General features: G+C 49.3%; 16 non-coding genes across 16 annotated transcripts; all 16 read right to left on the reverse strand.

Annotated features, from left to right (window-relative positions):
- Window positions 1–416: 416 nt before the first annotated feature.
- TRNAA-AGC (transfer RNA alanine (anticodon AGC)) lies at window positions 417–489 on the reverse strand. The gene has a single exon. It is a non-coding gene; the product is annotated as a tRNA-Ala (tRNA).
- A 1,100-nt stretch (window positions 490–1,589) lies between these two features.
- Window positions 1,590–1,662, reverse strand: TRNAA-AGC (transfer RNA alanine (anticodon AGC)). The gene has a single exon. It is a non-coding gene; the product is annotated as a tRNA-Ala (tRNA).
- Window positions 1,663–2,762: 1,100 nt separating this feature from the next.
- Window positions 2,763–2,835, reverse strand: TRNAA-AGC (transfer RNA alanine (anticodon AGC)). Its single transcript has one exon. It is a non-coding gene; the product is annotated as a tRNA-Ala (tRNA).
- Window positions 2,836–3,935: 1,100 nt separating this feature from the next.
- On the reverse strand, window positions 3,936–4,008 carry TRNAA-AGC (transfer RNA alanine (anticodon AGC)). Its single transcript has one exon. It is a non-coding gene; the product is annotated as a tRNA-Ala (tRNA).
- Window positions 4,009–5,108: 1,100 nt separating this feature from the next.
- On the reverse strand, window positions 5,109–5,181 carry TRNAA-AGC (transfer RNA alanine (anticodon AGC)). The gene has a single exon. It is a non-coding gene; the product is annotated as a tRNA-Ala (tRNA).
- Window positions 5,182–6,281: 1,100 nt separating this feature from the next.
- Window positions 6,282–6,354, reverse strand: TRNAA-AGC (transfer RNA alanine (anticodon AGC)). Its single transcript has one exon. It is a non-coding gene; the product is annotated as a tRNA-Ala (tRNA).
- Window positions 6,355–8,627: 2,273 nt separating this feature from the next.
- On the reverse strand, window positions 8,628–8,700 carry TRNAA-AGC (transfer RNA alanine (anticodon AGC)). Its single transcript has one exon. It is a non-coding gene; the product is annotated as a tRNA-Ala (tRNA).
- A 1,100-nt stretch (window positions 8,701–9,800) lies between these two features.
- TRNAA-AGC (transfer RNA alanine (anticodon AGC)) lies at window positions 9,801–9,873 on the reverse strand. The gene has a single exon. It is a non-coding gene; the product is annotated as a tRNA-Ala (tRNA).
- Window positions 9,874–10,973: 1,100 nt separating this feature from the next.
- On the reverse strand, window positions 10,974–11,046 carry TRNAA-AGC (transfer RNA alanine (anticodon AGC)). Its single transcript has one exon. It is a non-coding gene; the product is annotated as a tRNA-Ala (tRNA).
- A 1,100-nt stretch (window positions 11,047–12,146) lies between these two features.
- TRNAA-AGC (transfer RNA alanine (anticodon AGC)) lies at window positions 12,147–12,219 on the reverse strand. Its single transcript has one exon. It is a non-coding gene; the product is annotated as a tRNA-Ala (tRNA).
- Window positions 12,220–13,319: 1,100 nt separating this feature from the next.
- Window positions 13,320–13,392, reverse strand: TRNAA-AGC (transfer RNA alanine (anticodon AGC)). The gene has a single exon. It is a non-coding gene; the product is annotated as a tRNA-Ala (tRNA).
- A 1,100-nt stretch (window positions 13,393–14,492) lies between these two features.
- Window positions 14,493–14,565, reverse strand: TRNAA-AGC (transfer RNA alanine (anticodon AGC)). Its single transcript has one exon. It is a non-coding gene; the product is annotated as a tRNA-Ala (tRNA).
- A 1,100-nt stretch (window positions 14,566–15,665) lies between these two features.
- TRNAA-AGC (transfer RNA alanine (anticodon AGC)) lies at window positions 15,666–15,738 on the reverse strand. The gene has a single exon. It is a non-coding gene; the product is annotated as a tRNA-Ala (tRNA).
- Window positions 15,739–16,838: 1,100 nt separating this feature from the next.
- Window positions 16,839–16,911, reverse strand: TRNAA-AGC (transfer RNA alanine (anticodon AGC)). Its single transcript has one exon. It is a non-coding gene; the product is annotated as a tRNA-Ala (tRNA).
- A 1,100-nt stretch (window positions 16,912–18,011) lies between these two features.
- Window positions 18,012–18,084, reverse strand: TRNAA-AGC (transfer RNA alanine (anticodon AGC)). Its single transcript has one exon. It is a non-coding gene; the product is annotated as a tRNA-Ala (tRNA).
- Window positions 18,085–19,184: 1,100 nt separating this feature from the next.
- On the reverse strand, window positions 19,185–19,257 carry TRNAA-AGC (transfer RNA alanine (anticodon AGC)). The gene has a single exon. It is a non-coding gene; the product is annotated as a tRNA-Ala (tRNA).
- Window positions 19,258–20,188: the final 931 nt, after the last annotated feature.

A 20,188-nucleotide genomic window follows, 5' to 3' on the forward strand; every position in this document is an offset into this window, starting at 1 on the left:
CTACTAAACCAGGGATTGTGGGTTTGAGCCCCATCAGGGGTGGATCCTGGAATTTTGTTCAAACTTCTGCCAAAGTTAATATGCGGGAGTAGAGGGTGGGTGCAGGCTATTATTTTGCTGGGGGGCGCTGTGTAGTCCCGAACGTGCCCTGCTGGTAGGAGACTTTAAATGCCGGCCCCATAGACCCGAGAGCTGAATAGAGAAGGTGCTTGCTTCTCATTTTATTTCTCTCTGTTGCATAGTTTCACGCCCGCTGCCAGCCTTGGTGCGGAAATGTGTAACGTTTTGGCATAGTAGAAAATGGACGGAAGACTTTTGGGATGATAGTAAACACCCTGAAGCCAGCAGCGCATGCCTCATTTGCGAGGATTTAAGAGTTTTGAATAAAATAGTCAAATGGAAGAAAAGTTTCTTGCTGGAGAATGCGGGCATCGATCCCGCTACCTCTCGCATGCTAAGCGAGCGCTCTACCATCTGAGCTAATTCCCCTTCTGAGCAAATGATCTTAAAGGACAGCTTAGTCTTTAGCTCGAACCTGCTTGGCTGTCCAGGGACCTGTAGTGCGTAAAGTCGCTTCTCTTCATCTGCCAGGGGAAAGAATCACAATCTCACCTTTTTGCCCAAAACAAAAAGTAATGGAGCTACAAATAAAGCTGCAGATGGCCATCCATTGCAATGAGGATTAGCCAACTAGGTCTGAATAGCAGAGTGACTCCACTGCCACGCCCTTTCACGCTGGACCTGCGCTTGTGATCAAGAGGCTGCACACCAACCCCATAGACCCGAGAGCTGAATTGAGAAGGTGCTTGCCTGCTGTTTAAGGCCGCTTGCACGCTGCTTGGAGCCAAAGGCCCAGCGTTGGAGTGCATTTGTCATTTTTACCAGATGGACATATTTTCCAATAGAGCGTCAGAATACTAAACAGGTAAGATTGAGGTCTGGAAATTGAGTCCACTTTCCAACGTGTGTCCCATAAAGCGGAAGTGTCCAGCCAAGTGCAAGCAGGTGCAGGTTGCACGCGTGTTATGGGACAGTGCAGCTTTGGACGTGATCCAATGCTCCCGTAGTTATCAGTGGGCCAGTACAGGTGACACCAGTGAGAGAAGAGGAAAAGAAAGAACTCTCGAGGTGTTGGCTGAGAGGCCCCAGTGGCCTTATGGATAAGGCAGTGGCCTACTAAACCAGGGATTGTGGGTTTGAGTCCCATCAGGGGTGGATCCTGGAATTTTGTTCAAACTTCTGCCAAAGTTAATATGCGGGAGTAGAGGGTGGGTGCAGGCTATTATTTTGCTGGGGGGCGCTGTGTAGTCCCGAACGTGCCCTGCTGGTAGGAGACTTTAAATGCCGGCCCCATAGACCCGAGAGCTGAATAGAGAAGGTGCTTGCTTCTCATTTTATTTCTCTCTGTTGCATAGTTTCACGCCCGCTGCCAGCCTTGGTGCGGTAATGTGTAACGTTTTGGCATAGTAGAAAATGGACGGAAGACTTTTGGGATGATAGTAAACACCCTGAAGCCAGCAGCGCATGCCTCATTTGCGAGGATTTAAGAGTTTTGAATAAAATAGTCAAATGGAAGAAAAGTTTCTTGCTGGAGAATGCGGGCATCGATCCCGCTACCTCTCGCATGCTAAGCGAGCGCTCTACCATCTGAGCTAATTCCCCTTCTGAGCAAATGATCTTAAAGGACAGCTTAGTCTTTAGCTCGCACCTGCTTGGCTGTCCAGGGACCTGTAGTGCGTAAAGTCGCTTCTCTTCATCTGCCAGGGGAAAGAATCACAATCTCACCTTTTTGCCCAAAACAAAAAGTAATGGAGCTACAAATAAAGCTGCAGATGGCCATCCATTGCAATGAGGATTAGCCAACTAGGTCTGAATAGCAGAGTGACTCCACTGCCACGCCCTTTCACGCTGGACCTGCGCTTGTGATCAAGAGGCTGCACACCAACCCCATAGACCCGAGAGCTGAATTGAGAAGGTGCTTGCCTGCTGTTTAAGGCCGCTTGCACGCTGCTTGGAGCCAAAGGCCCAGCGTTGGAGTGCATTTGTCATTTTTACCAGATGGACATATTTTCCAATAGAGCGTCAGAATACTAAACAGGTAAGATTGAGGTCTGGAAATTGAGTCCACTTTCCAACGTGTGTCCCATAAAGCGGAAGTGTCCAGCCGAGTGCAAGCAGGTGCAGGTTGCACGCGTGTTATGGGACAGTGCAGTTTTGGACGTGATCCAATGCTCCCGTAGTTATCAGTGGGCCAGTACAGGTGACACCAGTGAGAGAAGTGGAAAAGAAAGAACTCTCGAGCTGTTGGCTGAGAGGCCCCAGTGGCCTTATGGATAAGGCAGTGGCCTACTAAACCAGGGATTGTGGGTTTGAGCCCCATCAGGGGTGGATCCTGGAATTTTGTTCAAACTTCTGCCAAAGTTAATATGCGGGAGTAGAGGGTGGGTGCAGGCTATTATTTTGCTGGGGGGCGCTGTGTAGTCCCGAACGTGCCCTGCTGGTAGGAGACTTTAAATGCCGGCCCCATAGACCCGAGAGCTGAATAGAGAAGGTGCTTGCTTCTCATTTTATTTCTCTCTGTTGCATAGTTTCACGCCCGCTGCCAGCCTTGGTGCGGAAATGTGTAACGTTTTGGCATAGTAGAAAATGGACGGAAGACTTTTGGGATGATAGTAAACACCCTGAAGCCAGCAGCGCATGCCTCATTTGCGAGGATTTAAGAGTTTTGAATAAAATAGTCAAATGGAAGAAAAGTTTCTTGCTGGAGAATGCGGGCATCGATCCCGCTACCTCTCGCATGCTAAGCGAGCGCTCTACCATCTGAGCTAATTCCCCTTCTGAGCAAATGATCTTAAAGGACAGCTTAGTCTTTAGCTCGAACCTGCTTGGCTGTCCAGGGACCTGTAGTGCGTAAAGTCGCTTCTCTTCATCTGCCAGGGGAAAGAATCACAATCTCACCTTTTTGCCCAAAACAAAAAGTAATGGAGCAACAAATAAAGCTGCAGATGGCCATCCATTGCAATGAGGATTGGCCAACTAGGTCTGAATAGCAGAGTGACTCCACTGCCACGCCCTTTCACGCTGGACCTGCGCTTGTGATCAAGAGGCTGCACACCAACCCCATAGACCCGAGAGCTGAATTGAGAAGGTGCTTGCCTGCTGTTTAAGGCCGCTTGCACGCTGCTTGGAGCCAAAGGCCCAGCGTTGGAGTGCATTTGTCATTTTTACCAGATGGACATATTTTCCAATAGAGCGTCAGAATACTAAACAGGTAAGATTGAGGTCTGGAAATTGAGTCCACTTTCCAACGTGTGTCCCATAAAGCGGAAGTGTCCAGCCGAGTGCAAGCAGGTGCAGGTTGCACGCGTGTTATGGGACAGTGCAGCTTTGGACGTGATCCAATGCTCCTGTAGTTATCAGTGGGCCAGTACAGGTGACACCAGTGAGAGAAGAGGAAAAGAAAGAACTCTCGAGCTGTTGGCTGAGAGGCCCCAGTGGCCTTATGGATAAGGCAGTGACCTACTAAACCAGGGATTGTGGGTTTGAGCCCCATCAGGGGTGGATCCTGGAATTTTGTTCAAACTTCTGCCAAAGTTAATATGCGGGAGTAGAGGGTGGGTGCAGGCTATTATTTTGCTGGGGGGCGCTGTGTAGTCCCGAACGTGCCCTGCTGGTAGGAGACTTTAAATGCCGGCCCCATAGACCCGAGAGCTGAATAGAGAAGGTGCTTGCTTCTCATTTTATTTCTCTCTGTTGCATAGTTTCACGCCCGCTGCCAGCCTTGGTGCGGTAATGTGTAACGTTTTGGCATAGTAGAAAATGGACGGAAGACTTTTAGGATGATAGTAAACACCCTGAAGCCAGCAGCGCATGCCTCATTTGCGAGGATTTAAGAGTTTTGAATAAAATAGTCAAATGGAAGAAAAGTTTCTTGCTGGAGAATGCGGGCATCGATCCCGCTACCTCTCGCATGCTAAGCGAGCGCTCTACCATCTGAGCTAATTCCCCTTCTGAGCAAATGATCTTAAAGGACAGCTTAGTCTTTAGCTCGCACCTGCTTGGCTGTCCAGGGACCTGTAGTGCGTAAAGTCGCTTCTCTTCATCTGCCAGGGGAAAGAATCACAATCTCACCTTTTTGCCCAAAACAAAAAGTAATGGAGCTACAAATAAAGCTGCAGATGGCCATCCATTGCAATGAGGATTAGCCAACTAGGTCTGAATAGCAGAGTGACTCCACTGCCACGCCCTTTCACGCTGGACCTGCGCTTGTGATCAAGAGGCTGCACACCAACCCCATAGACCCGAGAGCTGAATTGAGAAGGTGCTTGCCTGCTGTTTAAGGCCGCTTGCACGCTGCTTGGAGCCAAAGGCCCAGCGTTGGAGTGCATTTGTCATTTTTACCAGATGGACATATTTTCCAATAGAGCGTCAGAATACTAAACAGGTAAGATTGAGGTCTGGAAATTGAGTCCACTTTCCAACGTGTGTCCCATAAAGCGGAAGTGTCCAGCCGAGTGCAAGCAGGTGCAGGTTGCACGCGTGTTATGGGACAGTGCAGTTTTGGACGTGATCCAATGCTCCCGTAGTTATCAGTGGGCCAGTACAGGTGACACCAGTGAGAGAAGTGGAAAAGAAAGAACTCTCGAGCTGTTGGCTGAGAGGCCCCAGTGGCCTTATGGATAAGGCAGTGGCCTACTAAACCAGGGATTGTGGGTTTGAGCCCCATCAGGGGTGGATCCTGGAATTTTGTTCAAACTTCTGCCAAAGTTAATATGCGGGAGTAGAGGGTGGGTGCAGGCTATTATTTTGCTGGGGGGCGCTGTGTAGTCCCGAACGTGCCCTGCTGGTAGGAGACTTTAAATGCCGGCCCCATAGACCCGAGAGCTGAATAGAGAAGGTGCTTGCTTCTCATTTTATTTCTCTCTGTTGCATAGTTTCACGCCCGCTGCCAGCCTTGGTGCGGAAATGTGTAACGTTTTGGCATAGTAGAAAATGGACGGAAGACTTTTGGGATGATAGTAAACACCCTGAAGCCAGCAGCGCATGCCTCATTTGCGAGGATTTAAGAGTTTTGAATAAAATAGTCAAATGGAAGAAAAGTTTCTTGCTGGAGAATGCGGGCATCGATCCCGCTACCTCTCGCATGCTAAGCGAGCGCTCTACCATCTGAGCTAATTCCCCTTCTGAGCAAATGATCTTAAAGGACAGCTTAGTCTTTAGCTCGAACCTGCTTGGCTGTCCAGGGACCTGTAGTGCGTAAAGTCGCTTCTCTTCATCTGCCAGGGGAAAGAATCACAATCTCACCTTTTTGCCCAAAACAAAAAGTAATGGAGCAACAAATAAAGCTGCAGATGGCCATCCATTGCAATGAGGATTGGCCAACTAGGTCTGAATAGCAGAGTGACTCCACTGCCACGCCCTTTCACGCTGGACCTGCGCTTGTGATCAAGAGGCTGCACACCAACCCCATAGACCCGAGAGCTGAATTAAGAAGGTGCTTGCCTGCTGTTTAAGGCCGCTTGCACGCTGCTTGGAGCCAAAGGCCCAGCGTTGGAGTGCATTTGTCATTTTTACCAGATGGACATATTTTCCAATAGAGCGTCAGAATACTAAACAGGTAAGATTGAGGTCTGGAAATTGAGTCCACTTTCCAACGTGTGTCCCATAAAGCGGAAGTGTCCAGCCGAGTGCAAGCAGGTGCAGGTTGCACGCGTGTTATGGGACAGTGCAGTTTTGGACGTGATCCAATGCTCCCGTAGTTATCAGTGGGCCAGTACAGGTGACACCAGTGAGAGAAGAGGAAAAGAAAGAACTCTCGAGCTGTTGGCTGAGAGGCCCCAGTGGCCTTATGGATAAGGCAGTGGCCTACTAAACCAGGGATTGTGGGTTTGAGCCCCATCAGGGGTGGATCCTGGAATTTTGTTCAAACTTCTGCCAAAGTTAATATGCGGGAGTAGAGGGTGGGTGCAGGCTATTATTTTGCTGGGGGGCGCTGTGTAGTCCCGAACGTGCCCTGCTGGTAGGAGACTTTAAATGCCGGCCCCATAGACCCGAGAGCTGAATAGAGAAGGTGCTTGCTTCTCATTTTATTTCTCTCTGTTGCATAGTTTCACGCCCGCTGCCAGCCTTGGTGCGGAAATGTGTAACGTTTTGGCATAGTAGAAAATGGACGGAAGACTTTTGGGATGATAGTAAACACCCTGAAGCCAGCAGCGCATGCCTCATTTGCGAGGATTTAAGAGTTTTGAATAAAATAGTCAAATGGAAGAAAAGTTTCTTGCTGGAGAATGCGGGCATCGATCCCGCTACCTCTCGCATGCTAAGCGAGCGCTCTACCATCTGAGCTAATTCCCCTTCTGAGCAAATGATCTTAAAGGACAGCTTAGTCTTTAGCTCGAACCTGCTTGGCTGTCCAGGGACCTGTAGTGCGTAAAGTCGCTTCTCTTCATCTGCCAGGGGAAAGAATCACAATCTCACCTTTTTGCCCAAAACAAAAAGTAATGGAGCTACAAATAAAGCTGCAGATGGCCATCCATTGCAATGAGGATTAGCCAACTAGGTCTGAATAGCAGAGTGACTCCACTGCCACGCCCTTTCACGCTGGACCTGCGCTTGTGATCAAGAGGCTGCACACCAACCCCATAGACCCGAGAGCTGAATTGAGAAGGTGCTTGCCTGCTGTTTAAGGCCGCTTGCACGCTGCTTGGAGCCAAAGGCCCAGCGTTGGAGTGCATTTGTCATTTTTACCAGATGGACATATTTTCCAATAGAGCGTCAGAATACTAAACAGGTAAGATTGAGGTCTGGAAATTGAGTCCACTTTCCAACGTGTGTCCCATAAAGCGGAAGTGTCCAGCCGAGTGCAAGCAGGTGCAGGTTGCACGCGTGTTATGGGACAGTGCAGCTTTGGACGTGATCCAATGCTCCCGTAGTTATCAGTGGGCCAGTACAGGTGACACCAGTGAGAGAAGAGGAAAAGAAAGAACTCTCGAGCTTTTGGCTGAGAGGCCCCAGTGGCCTTATGGATAAGGCAGTGGCCTACATAAACCAGCTATCATGGGTTCAAGTCCCATCAGGGGTGGATCCTGGAATTTTGTTCAAACTTCTGCCAAAGATATATGCAGGAGTAGAGGGTGGGTGCAGGCTATTATTTTGCTGGGGGGCGCTGTGTAGTCCCGAACGTGCCCTGCTGGTAGGAGACTTTAAATGCCGGCCCCATAGACCCGAGAGCTGAATAGAGAAGGTGCTTGCTTCTCATTTTATTTCTCTCTGTTGCATAGTTTCACGCCCGCTGCCAGCCTTGGTGCGGAAATGTGTAACGTTTTGGCATAGTAGAAAATGGACGGAAGACTTTTGGGATGATAGTAAACACCCTGAAGCCAGCAGCGCATGCCTCATTTGCGAGGATTTAAGAGTTTTGAATAAAATAGTCAAATGGAAGAAAAGTTTCTTGCTGGAGAATGCGGGCATTGATCCCGCTACCTCTCGCATGCTAAGTGAGCGCTCTACCATCTGAGCTAATTCCCCTTCTGAGCAAATGATCTTAAAGGACAGCTTAGTCTTTAGCTCGAACCTGCTTGGCTGTCCAGGGACCTGTAGTGCGTAAAGTCGCTTCTCTTCATCTGCCAGGGGAAAGAATCACAATCTCACCTTTTTGCCCAAAACAAAAAGTAATGGAGCTACAAATAAAGCTGCAGATGGCCATCCATTGCAATGAGGATTAGCCAACTAGGTCTGAATAGCAGAGTGACTCCACTGCCACGCCCTTTCACGCTGGACCTGCGCTTGTGATCAAGAGGCTGCACACCAACCCCATAGACCCGAGAGCTGAATTGAGAAGGTGCTTGCCTGCTGTTTAAGGCCGCTTGCACGCTGCTTGGAGCCAAAGGCCCAGCGTTGGAGTGCATTTGTCATTTTTACCAGATGGACATATTTTCCAATAGAGCGTCAGAATACTAAACAGGTAAGATTGAGGTCTGGAAATTGAGTCCACTTTCCAACGTGTGTCCCATAAAGCGGAAGTGTCCAGCCGAGTGCAAGCAGGTGCAGGTTGCACGCGTGTTATGGGACAGTGCAGCTTTGGACGTGATCCAATGCTCCTGTAGTTATCAGTGGGCCAGTACAGGTGACACCAGTGAGAGAAGAGGAAAAGAAAGAACTCTCGAGCTGTTGGCTGAGAGGCCCCAGTGGCCTTATGGATAAGGCAGTGACCTACTAAACCAGGGATTGTGGGTTTGAGTCCCATCAGGGGTGGATCCTGGAATTTTGTTCAAACTTCTGCCAAAGTTAATATGCGGGAGTAGAGGGTGGGTGCAGGCTATTATTTTGCTGGGGGGCGCTGTGTAGTCCCGAACGTGCCCTGCTGGTAGGAGACTTTAAATGCCGGCCCCATAGACCCGAGAGCTGAATAGAGAAGGTGCTTGCTTCTCATTTTATTTCTCTCTGTTGCATAGTTTCACGCCCGCTGCCAGCCTTGGTGCGGTAATGTGTAACGTTTTGGCATAGTAGAAAATGGACGGAAGACTTTTAGGATGATAGTAAACACCCTGAAGCCAGCAGCGCATGCCTCATTTGCGAGGATTTAAGAGTTTTGAATAAAATAGTCAAATGGAAGAAAAGTTTCTTGCTGGAGAATGCGGGCATCGATCCCGCTACCTCTCGCATGCTAAGCGAGCGCTCTACCATCTGAGCTAATTCCCCTTCTGAGCAAATGATCTTAAAGGACAGCTTAGTCTTTAGCTCGCACCTGCTTGGCTGTCCAGGGACCTGTAGTGCGTAAAGTCGCTTCTCTTCATCTGCCAGGGGAAAGAATCACAATCTCACCTTTTTGCCCAAAACAAAAAGTAATGGAGCTACAAATAAAGCTGCAGATGGCCATCCATTGCAATGAGGATTAGCCAACTAGGTCTGAATAGCAGAGTGACTCCACTGCCACGCCCTTTCACGCTGGACCTGCGCTTGTGATCAAGAGGCTGCACACCAACCCCATAGACCCGAGAGCTGAATTGAGAAGGTGCTTGCCTGCTGTTTAAGGCCGCTTGCACGCTGCTTGGAGCCAAAGGCCCAGCGTTGGAGTGCATTTGTCATTTTTACCAGATGGACATATTTTCCAATAGAGCGTCAGAATACTAAACAGGTAAGATTGAGGTCTGGAAATTGAGTCCACTTTCCAACGTGTGTCCCATAAAGCGGAAGTGTCCAGCCGAGTGCAAGCAGGTGCAGGTTGCACGCGTGTTATGGGACAGTGCAGTTTTGGACGTGATCCAATGCTCCCGTAGTTATCAGTGGGCCAGTACAGGTGACACCAGTGAGAGAAGAGGAAAAGAAAGAACTCTCGAGGTGTTGGCTGAGCGGCCCCAGTGGCCTTATGGATAAGGCAGTGGCCTACTAAACCAGGGATTGTGGGTTTGAGCCCCATCAGGGGTGGATCCTGGAATTTTGTTCAAACTTCTGCCAAAGTTAATATGCGGGAGTAGAGGGTGGGTGCAGGCTATTATTTTGCTGGGGGGCGCTGTGTAGTCCCGAACGTGCCCTGCTGGTAGGAGACTTTAAATGCCGGCCCCATAGACCCGAGAGCTGAATAGAGAAGGTGCTTGCTTCTCATTTTATTTCTCTCTGTTGCATAGTTTCACGCCCGCTGCCAGCCTTGGTGCGGAAATGTGTAACGTTTTGGCATAGTAGAAAATGGACGGAAGACTTTTGGGATGATAGTAAACACCCTGAAGCCAGCAGCGCATGCCTCATTTGCGAGGATTTAAGAGTTTTGAATAAAATAGTCAAATGGAAGAAAAGTTTCTTGCTGGAGAATGCAGGCATCGATCCCGCTACCTCTCGCATGCTAAGCGAGCGCTCTACCATCTGAGCTAATTCCCCTTCTGAGCAAATGATCTTAAAGGACAGCTTAGTCTTGAGCTCGAACCTGCTTGGCTGTCCAGGGACCTGTAGTGCGTAAAGTCGCTTCTCTTCATCTGCCAGGGGAAAGAATCACAATCTCACCTTTTTGCCCAAAACAAAAAGTAATGGAGCTACAAATAAAGCTGCAGATGGCCATCCATTGCAATGAGGATTAGCCAACTAGGTCTGAATAGCAGAGTGACTCCACTGCCACGCCCTTTCACGCTGGACCTGCGCTTGTGATCAAGAGGCTGCACACCAACCCCATAGACCCGAGAGCTGAATTGAGAAGGTGCTTGCCTGCTGTTTAAGGCCGCTTGCACGCTGCTTGGAGCCAAAGGCCCAGCGTTGGAGTGCATTTGTCATTTTTACCAGATGGACATATTTTCCAATAGAGCGTCAGAATACTAAACAGGTAAGATTGAGGTCTGGAAATTGAGTCCACTTTCCAACGTGTGTCCCATAAAGCGGAAGTGTCCAGCCGAGTGCAAGCAGGTGCAGGTTGCACGCGTGTTATGGGACAGTGCAGTTTTGGACGTGATCCAATGCTCCTGTAGTTATCAGTGGGCCAGTACAGGTGACACCAGTGAGAGAAGAGGAAAAGAAAGAACTCTCGAGCTGTTGGCTGAGAGGCCCCAGTGGCCTTATGGATAAGGCAGTGGCCTACTAAACCAGGGATTGTGGGTTTGAGCCCCATCAGGGGTGGATCCTGGAATTTTGTTCAAACTTCTGCCAAAGTTAATATGCGGGAGTAGAGGGTGGGTGCAGGCTATTATTTTGCTGGGGGGCGCTGTGTAGTCCCGAACGTGCCCTGCTGGTAGGAGACTTTAAATGCCGGCCCCATAGACCCGAGAGCTGAATAGAGAAGGTGCTTGCTTCTCATTTTATTTCTCTCTGTTGCATAGTTTCACGCCCGCTGCCAGCCTTGGTGCGGAAATGTGTAACGTTTTGGCATAGTAGAAAATGGACGGAAGACTTTTGGGATGATAGTAAACACCCTGAAGCCAGCAGCGCATGCCTCATTTGCGAGGATTTAAGAGTTTTGAATAAAATAGTCAAATGGAAGAAAAGTTTCTTGCTGGAGAATGCAGGCATCGATCCCGCTACCTCTCGCATGCTAAGCGAGCGCTCTACCATCTGAGCTAATTCCCCTTCTGAGCAAATGATCTTAAAGGACAGCTTAGTCTTTAGCTCGAACCTGCTTGGCTGTCCAGGGACCTGTAGTGCGTAAAGTCGCTTCTCTTCATCTGCCAGGGGAAAGAATCACAATCTCACCTTTTTGCCCAAAACAAAAAGTAATGGAGCTACAAATAAAGCTGCAGATGGCCATCCATTGCAATGAGGATTAGCCAACTAGGTCTGAATAGCAGAGTGACTCCACTGCCACGCCCTTTCACGCTGGACCTGCGCTTGTGATCAAGAGGCTGCACACCAACCCCATAGACCCGAGAGCTGAATTGAGAAGGTGCTTGCCTGCTGTTTAAGGCCGCTTGCACGCTGCTTGGAGCCAAAGGCCCAGCGTTGGAGTGCATTTGTCATTTTTACCAGATGGACATATTTTCCAATAGAGCGTCAGAATACTAAACAGGTAAGATTGAGGTCTGGAAATTGAGTCCACTTTCCAACGTGTGTCCCATAAAGCGGAAGTGTCCAGCCGAGTGCAAGCAGGTGCAGGTTGCACGCGTGTTATGGGACAGTGCAGTTTTGGACGTGATCCAATGCTCCTGTAGTTATCAGTGGGCCAGTACAGGTGACACCAGTGAGAGAAGAGGAAAAGAAAGAACTCTCGAGCTGTTGGCTGAGAGGCCCCAGTGGCCTTATGGATAAGGCAGTGGCCTACTAAACCAGGGATTGTGGGTTTGAGCCCCATCAGGGGTGGATCCTGGAATTTTGTTCAAACTTCTGCCAAAGTTAATATGCGGGAGTAGAGGGTGGGTGCAGGCTATTATTTTGCTGGGGGGCGCTGTGTAGTCCCGAACGTGCCCTGCTGGTAGGAGACTTTAAATGCCGGCCCCATAGACCCGAGAGCTGAATAGAGAAGGTGCTTGCTTCTCATTTTATTTCTCTCTGTTGCATAGTTTCACGCCCGCTGCCAGCCTTGGTGCGGAAATGTGTAACGTTTTGGCATAGTAGAAAATGGACGGAAGACTTTTGGGATGATAGTAAACACCCTGAAGCCAGCAGCGCATGCCTCATTTGCGAGGATTTAAGAGTTTTGAATAAAATAGTCAAATGGAAGAAAAGTTTCTTGCTGGAGAATGCGGGCATCGATCCCGCTACCTCTCGCATGCTAAGCAAGCGCTCTACCATCTGAGCTAATTCCCCTTCTGAGCAAATGATCTTAAAGGACAGCTTAGTCTTTAGCTCGAACCTGCTTGGCTGTCCAGGGACCTGTAGTGCGTAAAGTCGCTTCTCTTCATCTGCCAGGGGAAAGAATCACAATCTCACCTTTTTGCCCAAAACAAAAAGTAATGGAGCTACAAATAAAGCTGCAGATGGCCATCCATTGCAATGAGGATTAGCCAACTAGGTCTGAATAGCAGAGTGACTCCACTGCCACGCCCTTTCACGCTGGACCTGCGCTTGTGATCAAGAGGCTGCACACCAACCCCATAGACCCGAGAGCTGAATTGAGAAGGTGCTTGCCTGCTGTTTAAGGCCGCTTGCACGCTGCTTGGAGCCAAAGGCCCAGCGTTGGAGTGCATTTGTCATTTTTACCAGATGGACATATTTTCCAATAGAGCGTCAGAATACTAAACAGGTAAGATTGAGGTCTGGAAATTGAGTCCACTTTCCAACGTGTGTCCCATAAAGCGGAAGTGTCCAGCCGAGTGCAAGCAGGTGCAGGTTGCACGCGTGTTATGGGACAGTGCAGCTTTGGACGTGATCCAATGCTCCCGTAGTTATCAGTGGGCCAGTACAGGTGACACCAGTGAGAGAAGAGGAAAAGAAAGAACTCTCGAGGTGTTGGCTGAGAGGCCCCAGTGGCCTTATGGATAAGGCAGTGGCTTACTAAACCAGGGATTGTGGGTTTGAGTCCCATCAGGGGTGGATCCTGGAATTTTGTTCAAACTTCTGCCAAAGTTAATATGCGGGAGTAGAGGGTGGGTGCAGGCTATTATTTTGCTGGGGGGCGCTGTGTAGTCCCGAACGTGCCCTGCTGGTAGGAGACTTTAAATGCCGGCCCCATAGACCCGAGAGCTGAATAGAGAAGGTGCTTGCTTCTCATTTTATTTCTCTCTGTTGCATAGTTTCACGCCCGCTGCCAGCCTTGGTGCGGTAATGTGTAACGTTTTGGCATAGTAGAAAATGGACGGAAGACTTTTGGGATGATAGTAAACACCCTGAAGCCAGCAGCGCATGCCTCATTTGCGAGGATTTAAGAGTTTTGAATAAAATAGTCAAATGGAAGAAAAGTTTCTTGCTGGAGAATGCGGGCATCGATCCCGCTACCTCTCGCATGCTAAGCGAGCGCTCTACCATCTGAGCTAATTCCCCTTCTGAGCAAATGATCTTAAAGGACAGCTTAGTCTTTAGCTCGCACCTGCTTGGCTGTCCAGGGACCTGTAGTGCGTAAAGTCGCTTCTCTTCATCTGCCAGGGGAAAGAATCACAATCTCACCTTTTTGCCCAAAACAAAAAGTAATGGAGCTACAAATAAAGCTGCAGATGGCCATCCATTGCAATGAGGATTAGCCAACTAGGTCTGAATAGCAGAGTGACTCCACTGCCACGCCCTTTCACGCTGGACCTGCGCTTGTGATCAAGAGGCTGCACACCAACCCCATAGACCCGAGAGCTGAATTGAGAAGGTGCTTGCCTGCTGTTTAAGGCCGCTTGCACGCTGCTTGGAGCCAAAGGCCCAGCGTTGGAGTGCATTTGTCATTTTTACCAGATGGACATATTTTCCAATAGAGCGTCAGAATACTAAACAGGTAAGATTGAGGTCTGGAAATTGAGTCCACTTTCCAACGTGTGTCCCATAAAGCGGAAGTGTCCAGCCGAGTGCAAGCAGGTGCAGGTTGCACGCGTGTTATGGGACAGTGCAGTTTTGGACGTGATCCAATGCTCCCGTAGTTATCAGTGGGCCAGTACAGGTGACACCAGTGAGAGAAGTGGAAAAGAAAGAACTCTCGAGCTGTTGGCTGAGAGGCCCCAGTGGCCTTATGGATAAGGCAGTGGCCTACTAAACCAGGGATTGTGGGTTTGAGCCCCATCAGGGGTGGATCCTGGAATTTTGTTCAAACTTCTGCCAAAGTTAATATGCGGGAGTAGAGGGTGGGTGCAGGCTATTATTTTGCTGGGGGGCGCTGTGTAGTCCCGAACGTGCCCTGCTGGTAGGAGACTTTAAATGCCGGCCCCATAGACCCGAGAGCTGAATAGAGAAGGTGCTTGCTTCTCATTTTATTTCTCTCTGTTGCATAGTTTCACGCCCGCTGCCAGCCTTGGTGCGGAAATGTGTAACGTTTTGGCATAGTAGAAAATGGACGGAAGACTTTTGGGATGATAGTAAACACCCTAAAGCCAGCAGCGCATGCCTCATTTGCGAGGATTTAAGAGTTTTGAATAAAATAGTCAAATGGAAGAAAAGTTTCTTGCTGGAGAATGCGGGCATCGATCCCGCTACCTCTCGCATGCTAAGCGAGCGCTCTACCATCTGAGCTAATTCCCCTTCTGAGCAAATGATCTTAAAGGACAGCTTAGTCTTTAGCTCGAACCTGCTTGGCTGTCCAGGGACCTGTAGTGCGTAAAGTCGCTTCTCTTCATCTGCCAGGGGAAAGAATCACAATCTCACCTTTTTGCCCAAAACAAAAAGTAATGGAGCAACAAATAAAGCTGCAGATGGCCATCCATTGCAATGAGGATTGGCCAACTAGGTCTGAATAGCAGAGTGACTCCACTGCCACGCCCTTTCACGCTGGACCTGCGCTTGTGATCAAGAGGCTGCACACCAACCCCATAGACCCGAGAGCTGAATTAAGAAGGTGCTTGCCTGCTGTTTAAGGCCGCTTGCACGCTGCTTGGAGCCAAAGGCCCAGCGTTGGAGTGCATTTGTCATTTTTACCAGATGGACATATTTTCCAATAGAGCGTCAGAATACTAAACAGGTAAGATTGAGGTCTGGAAATTGAGTCCACTTTCCAACGTGTGTCCCATAAAGCGGAAGTGTCCAGCCGAGTGCAAGCAGGTGCAGGTTGCACGCGTGTTATGGGACAGTGCAGTTTTGGACGTGATCCAATGCTCCCGTAGTTATCAGTGGGCCAGTACAGGTGACACCAGTGAGAGAAGAGGAAAAGAAAGAACTCTCGAGCTGTTGGCTGAGAGGCCCCAGTGGCCTTATGGATAAGGCAGTGGCCTACTAAACCAGGGATTGTGGGTTTGAGCCCCATCAGGGGTGGATCCTGGAATTTTGTTCAAACTTCTGCCAAAGTTAATATGCGGGAGTAGAGGGTGGGTGCAGGCTATTATTTTGCTGGGGGGCGCTGTGTAGTCCCGAACGTGCCCTGCTGGTAGGAGACTTTAAATGCCGGCCCCATAGACCCGAGAGCTGAATAGAGAAGGTGCTTGCTTCTCATTTTATTTCTCTCTGTTGCATAGTTTCACGCCCGCTGCCAGCCTTGGTGCGGAAATGTGTAACGTTTTGGCATAGTAGAAAATGGACGGAAGACTTTTGGGATGATAGTAAACACCCTGAAGCCAGCAGCGCATGCCTCATTTGCGAGGATTTAAGAGTTTTGAATAAAATAGTCAAATGGAAGAAAAGTTTCTTGCTGGAGAATGCGGGCATCGATCCCGCTACCTCTCGCATGCTAAGCGAGCGCTCTACCATCTGAGCTAATTCCCCTTCTGAGCAAATGATCTTAAAGGACAGCTTAGTCTTTAGCTCGAACCTGCTTGGCTGTCCAGGGACCTGTAGTGCGTAAAGTCGCTTCTCTTCATCTGCCAGGGGAAAGAATCACAATCTCACCTTTTTGCCCAAAACAAAAAGTAATGGAGCTACAAATAAAGCTGCAGATGGCCATCCATTGCAATGAGGATTAGCCAACTAGGTCTGAATAGCAGAGTGACTCCACTGCCACGCCCTTTCACGCTGGACCTGCGCTTGTGATCAAGAGGCTGCACACCAACCCCATAGACCCGAGAGCTGAATTGAGAAGGTGCTTGCCTGCTGTTTAAGGCCGCTTGCACGCTGCTTGGAGCCAAAGGCCCAGCGTTGGAGTGCATTTGTCATTTTTACCAGATGGACATATTTTCCAATAGAGCGTCAGAATACTAAACAGGTAAGATTGAGGTCTGGAAATTGAGTCCACTTTCCAACGTGTGTCCCATAAAGCGGAAGTGTCCAGCCGAGTGCAAGCAGGTGCAGGTTGCACGCGTGTTATGGGACAGTGCAGTTTTGGACGTGATCCAATGCTCCCGTAGTTATCAGTGGGCCAGTACAGGTGACACCAGTGAGAGAAGTGGAAAAGAAAGAACTCTCGAGCTGTTGGCTGAGAGGCCCCAGTGGCCTTATGGATAAGGCAGTGGCCTACTAAACCAGGGATTGTGGGTTTGAGCCCCATCAGGGGTGGATCCTGGAATTTTGTTCAAACTTCTGCCAAAGTTAATATGCGGGAGTAGAGGGTGGGTGCAGGCTATTATTTTGCTGGGGGGCGCTGTGTAGTCCCGAACGTGCCCTGCTGGTAGGAGACTTTAAATGCCGGCCCCATAGACCCGAGAGCTGAATAGAGAAGGTGCTTGCTTCTCATTTTATTTCTCTCTGTTGCATAGTTTCACGCCCGCTGCCAGCCTTGGTGCGGAAATGTGTAACGTTTTGGCATAGTAGAAAATGGACGGAAGACTTTTGGGATGATAGTAAACACCCTGAAGCCAGCAGCGCATGCCTCATTTGCGAGGATTTAAGAGTTTTGAATAAAATAGTCAAATGGAAGAAAAGTTTCTTGCTGGAGAATGCGGGCATCGATCCCGCTACCTCTCGCATGCTAAGCGAGCGCTCTACCATCTGAGCTAATTCCCCTTCTGAGCAAATGATCTTAAAGGACAGCTTAGTCTTTAGCTCGAACCTGCTTGGCTGTCCAGGGACCTGTAGTGCGTAAAGTCGCTTCTCTTCATCTGCCAGGGGAAAGAATCACAATCTCACCTTTTTGCCCAAAACAAAAAGTAATGGAGCAACAAATAAAGCTGCAGATGGCCATCCATTGCAATGAGGATTGGCCAACTAGGTCTGAATAGCAGAGTGACTCCACTGCCACGCCCTTTCACGCTGGACCTGCGCTTGTGATCAAGAGGCTGCACACCAACCCCATAGACCCGAGAGCTGAATTGAGAAGGTGCTTGCCTGCTGTTTAAGGCCGCTTGCACGCTGCTTGGAGCCAAAGGCCCAGCGTTGGAGTGCATTTGTCATTTTTACCAGATGGACATATTTTCCAATAGAGCGTCAGAATACTAAACAGGTAAGATTGAGGTCTGGAAATTGAGTCCACTTTCCAACGTGTGTCCCATAAAGCGGAAGTGTCCAGCCGAGTGCAAGCAGGTGCAGGTTGCACGCGTGTTATGGGACAGTGCAGCTTTGGACGTGATCCAATGCTCCTGTAGTTATCAGTGGGCCAGTACAGGTGACACCAGTGAGAGAAGAGGAAAAGAAAGAACTCTCGAGCTGTTGGCTGAGAGGCCCCAGTGGCCTTATGGATAAGGCAGTGACCTACTAAACCAGGGATTGTGGGTTTGAGTCCCATCAGGGGTGGATCCTGGAATTTTGTTCAAACTTCTGCCAAAGTTAATATGCGGGAGTAGAGGGTGGGTGCAGGCTATTATTTTGCTGGGGGGCGCTGTGTAGTCCCGAACGTGCCCTGCTGGTAGGAGACTTTAAATGCCGGCCCCATAGACCCGAGAGCTGAATAGAGAAGGTGCTTGCTTCTCATTTTATTTCTCTCTGTTGCATAGTTTCACGCCCGCTGCCAGCCTTGGTGCGGTAATGTGTAACGTTTTGGCATAGTAGAAAATGGACGGAAGACTTTTAGGATGATAGTAAACACCCTGAAGCCAGCAGCGCATGCCTCATTTGCGAGGATTTAAGAGTTTTGAATAAAATAGTCAAATGGAAGAAAAGTTTCTTGCTGGAGAATGCGGGCATCGATCCCGCTACCTCTCGCATGCTAAGCGAGCGCTCTACCATCTGAGCTAATTCCCCTTCTGAGCAAATGATCTTAAAGGACAGCTTAGTCTTTAGCTCGCACCTGCTTGGCTGTCCAGGGACCTGTAGTGCGTAAAGTCGCTTCTCTTCATCTGCCAGGGGAAAGAATCACAATCTCACCTTTTTGCCCAAAACAAAAAGTAATGGAGCTACAAATAAAGCTGCAGATGGCCATCCATTGCAATGAGGATTAGCCAACTAGGTCTGAATAGCAGAGTGACTCCACTGCCACGCCCTTTCACGCTGGACCTGCGCTTGTGATCAAGAGGCTGCACACCAACCCCATAGACCCGAGAGCTGAATTGAGAAGGTGCTTGCCTGCTGTTTAAGGCCGCTTGCACGCTGCTTGGAGCCAAAGGCCCAGCGTTGGAGTGCATTTGTCATTTTTACCAGATGGACATATTTTCCAATAGAGCGTCAGAATACTAAACAGGTAAGATTGAGGTCTGGAAATTGAGTCCACTTTCCAACGTGTGTCCCATAAAGCGGAAGTGTCCAGCCGAGTGCAAGCAGGTGCAGGTTGCACGCGTGTTATGGGACAGTGCAGTTTTGGACGTGATCCAATGCTCCCGTAGTTATCAGTGGGCCAGTACAGGTGACACCAGTGAGAGAAGAGGAAAAGAAAGAACTCTCGAGGTGTTGGCTGAGCGGCCCCAGTGGCCTTATGGATAAGGCAGTGGCCTACTAAACCAGGGATTGTGGGTTTGAGCCCCATCAGGGGTGGATCCTGGAATTTTGTTCAAACTTCTGCCAAAGTTAATATGCGGGAGTAGAGGGTGGGTGCAGGCTATTATTTTGCTGGGGGGCGCTGTGTAGTCCCGAACGTGCCCTGCTGGTAGGAGACTTTAAATGCCGGCCCCATAGACCCGAGAGCTGAATAGAGAAGGTGCTTGCTTCTCATTTTATTTCTCTCTGTTGCATAGTTTCACGCCCGCTGCCAGCCTTGGTGCGGAAATGTGTAACGTTTTGGCATAGTAGAAAATGGACGGAAGACTTTTGGGATGATAGTAAACACCCTGAAGCCAGCAGCGCATGCCTCATTTGCGAGGATTTAAGAGTTTTGAATAAAATAGTCAAATGGAAGAAAGGTTTCTTGCTGGAGAATGCAGGCATCGATCCCGCTACCTCTCGCATGCTAAGCGAGCGCTCTACCATCTGAGCTAATTCCCCTTCTGAGCAAATGATCTTAAAGGACAGCTTAGTCTTTAGCTCGAACCTGCTTGGCTGTCCAGGGACCTGTAGTGCGTAAAGTCGCTTCTCTTCATCTGCCAGGGGAAAGAATCACAATCTCACCTTTTTGCCCAAAACAAAAAGTAATGGAGCTACAAATAAAGCTGCAGATGGCCATCCATTGCAATGAGGATTAGCCAACTAGGTCTGAATAGCAGAGTGACTCCACTGCCACGCCCTTTCACGCTGGACCTGCGCTTGTGATCAAGAGGCTGCACACCAACCCCATAGACCCGAGAGCTGAATTGAGAAGGTGCTTGCCTGCTGTTTAAGGCCGCTTGCACGCTGCTTGGAGCCAAAGGCCCAGCGTTGGAGTGCATTTGTCATTTTTACCAGATGGACATATTTTCCAATAGAGCGTCAGAATACTAAACAGGTAAGATTGAGGTCTGGAAATTGAGTCCACTTTCCAACGTGTGTCCCATAAAGCGGAAGTGTCCAGCCGAGTGCAAGCAGGTGCAGGTTGCACGCGTGTTATGGGACAGTGCAGTTTTGGACGTGATCCAATGCTCCTGTAGTTATCAGTGGGCCAGTACAGGTGACACCAGTGAGAGAAGAGGAAAAGAAAGAACTCTCGAGCTGTTGGCTGAGAGGCCCCAGTGGCCTTATGGATAAGGCAGTGGCCTACTAAACCAGGGATTGTGGGTTTGAGCCCCATCAGGGGTGGATCCTGGAATTTTGTTCAAACTTCTGCCAAAGTTAATATGCGGGAGTAGAGGGTGGGTGCAGGCTATTATTTTGCTGGGGGGCGCTGTGTAGTCCCGAACGTGCCCTGCTGGTAGGAGACTTTAAATGCCGGCCCCATAGACCCGAGAGCTGAATAGAGAAGGTGCTTGCTTCTCATTTTATTTCTCTCTGTTGCATAGTTTCA

The sequence above is a fragment of the Ambystoma mexicanum genome, chromosome 5q (genome assembly GCF_040938575.1).
Source record: "Ambystoma mexicanum isolate Mex_15411 chromosome 5q, UKY_AmexF1_1, whole genome shotgun sequence".
Taxonomy (NCBI): Eukaryota; Metazoa; Chordata; class Amphibia; order Caudata; family Ambystomatidae; genus Ambystoma; species Ambystoma mexicanum.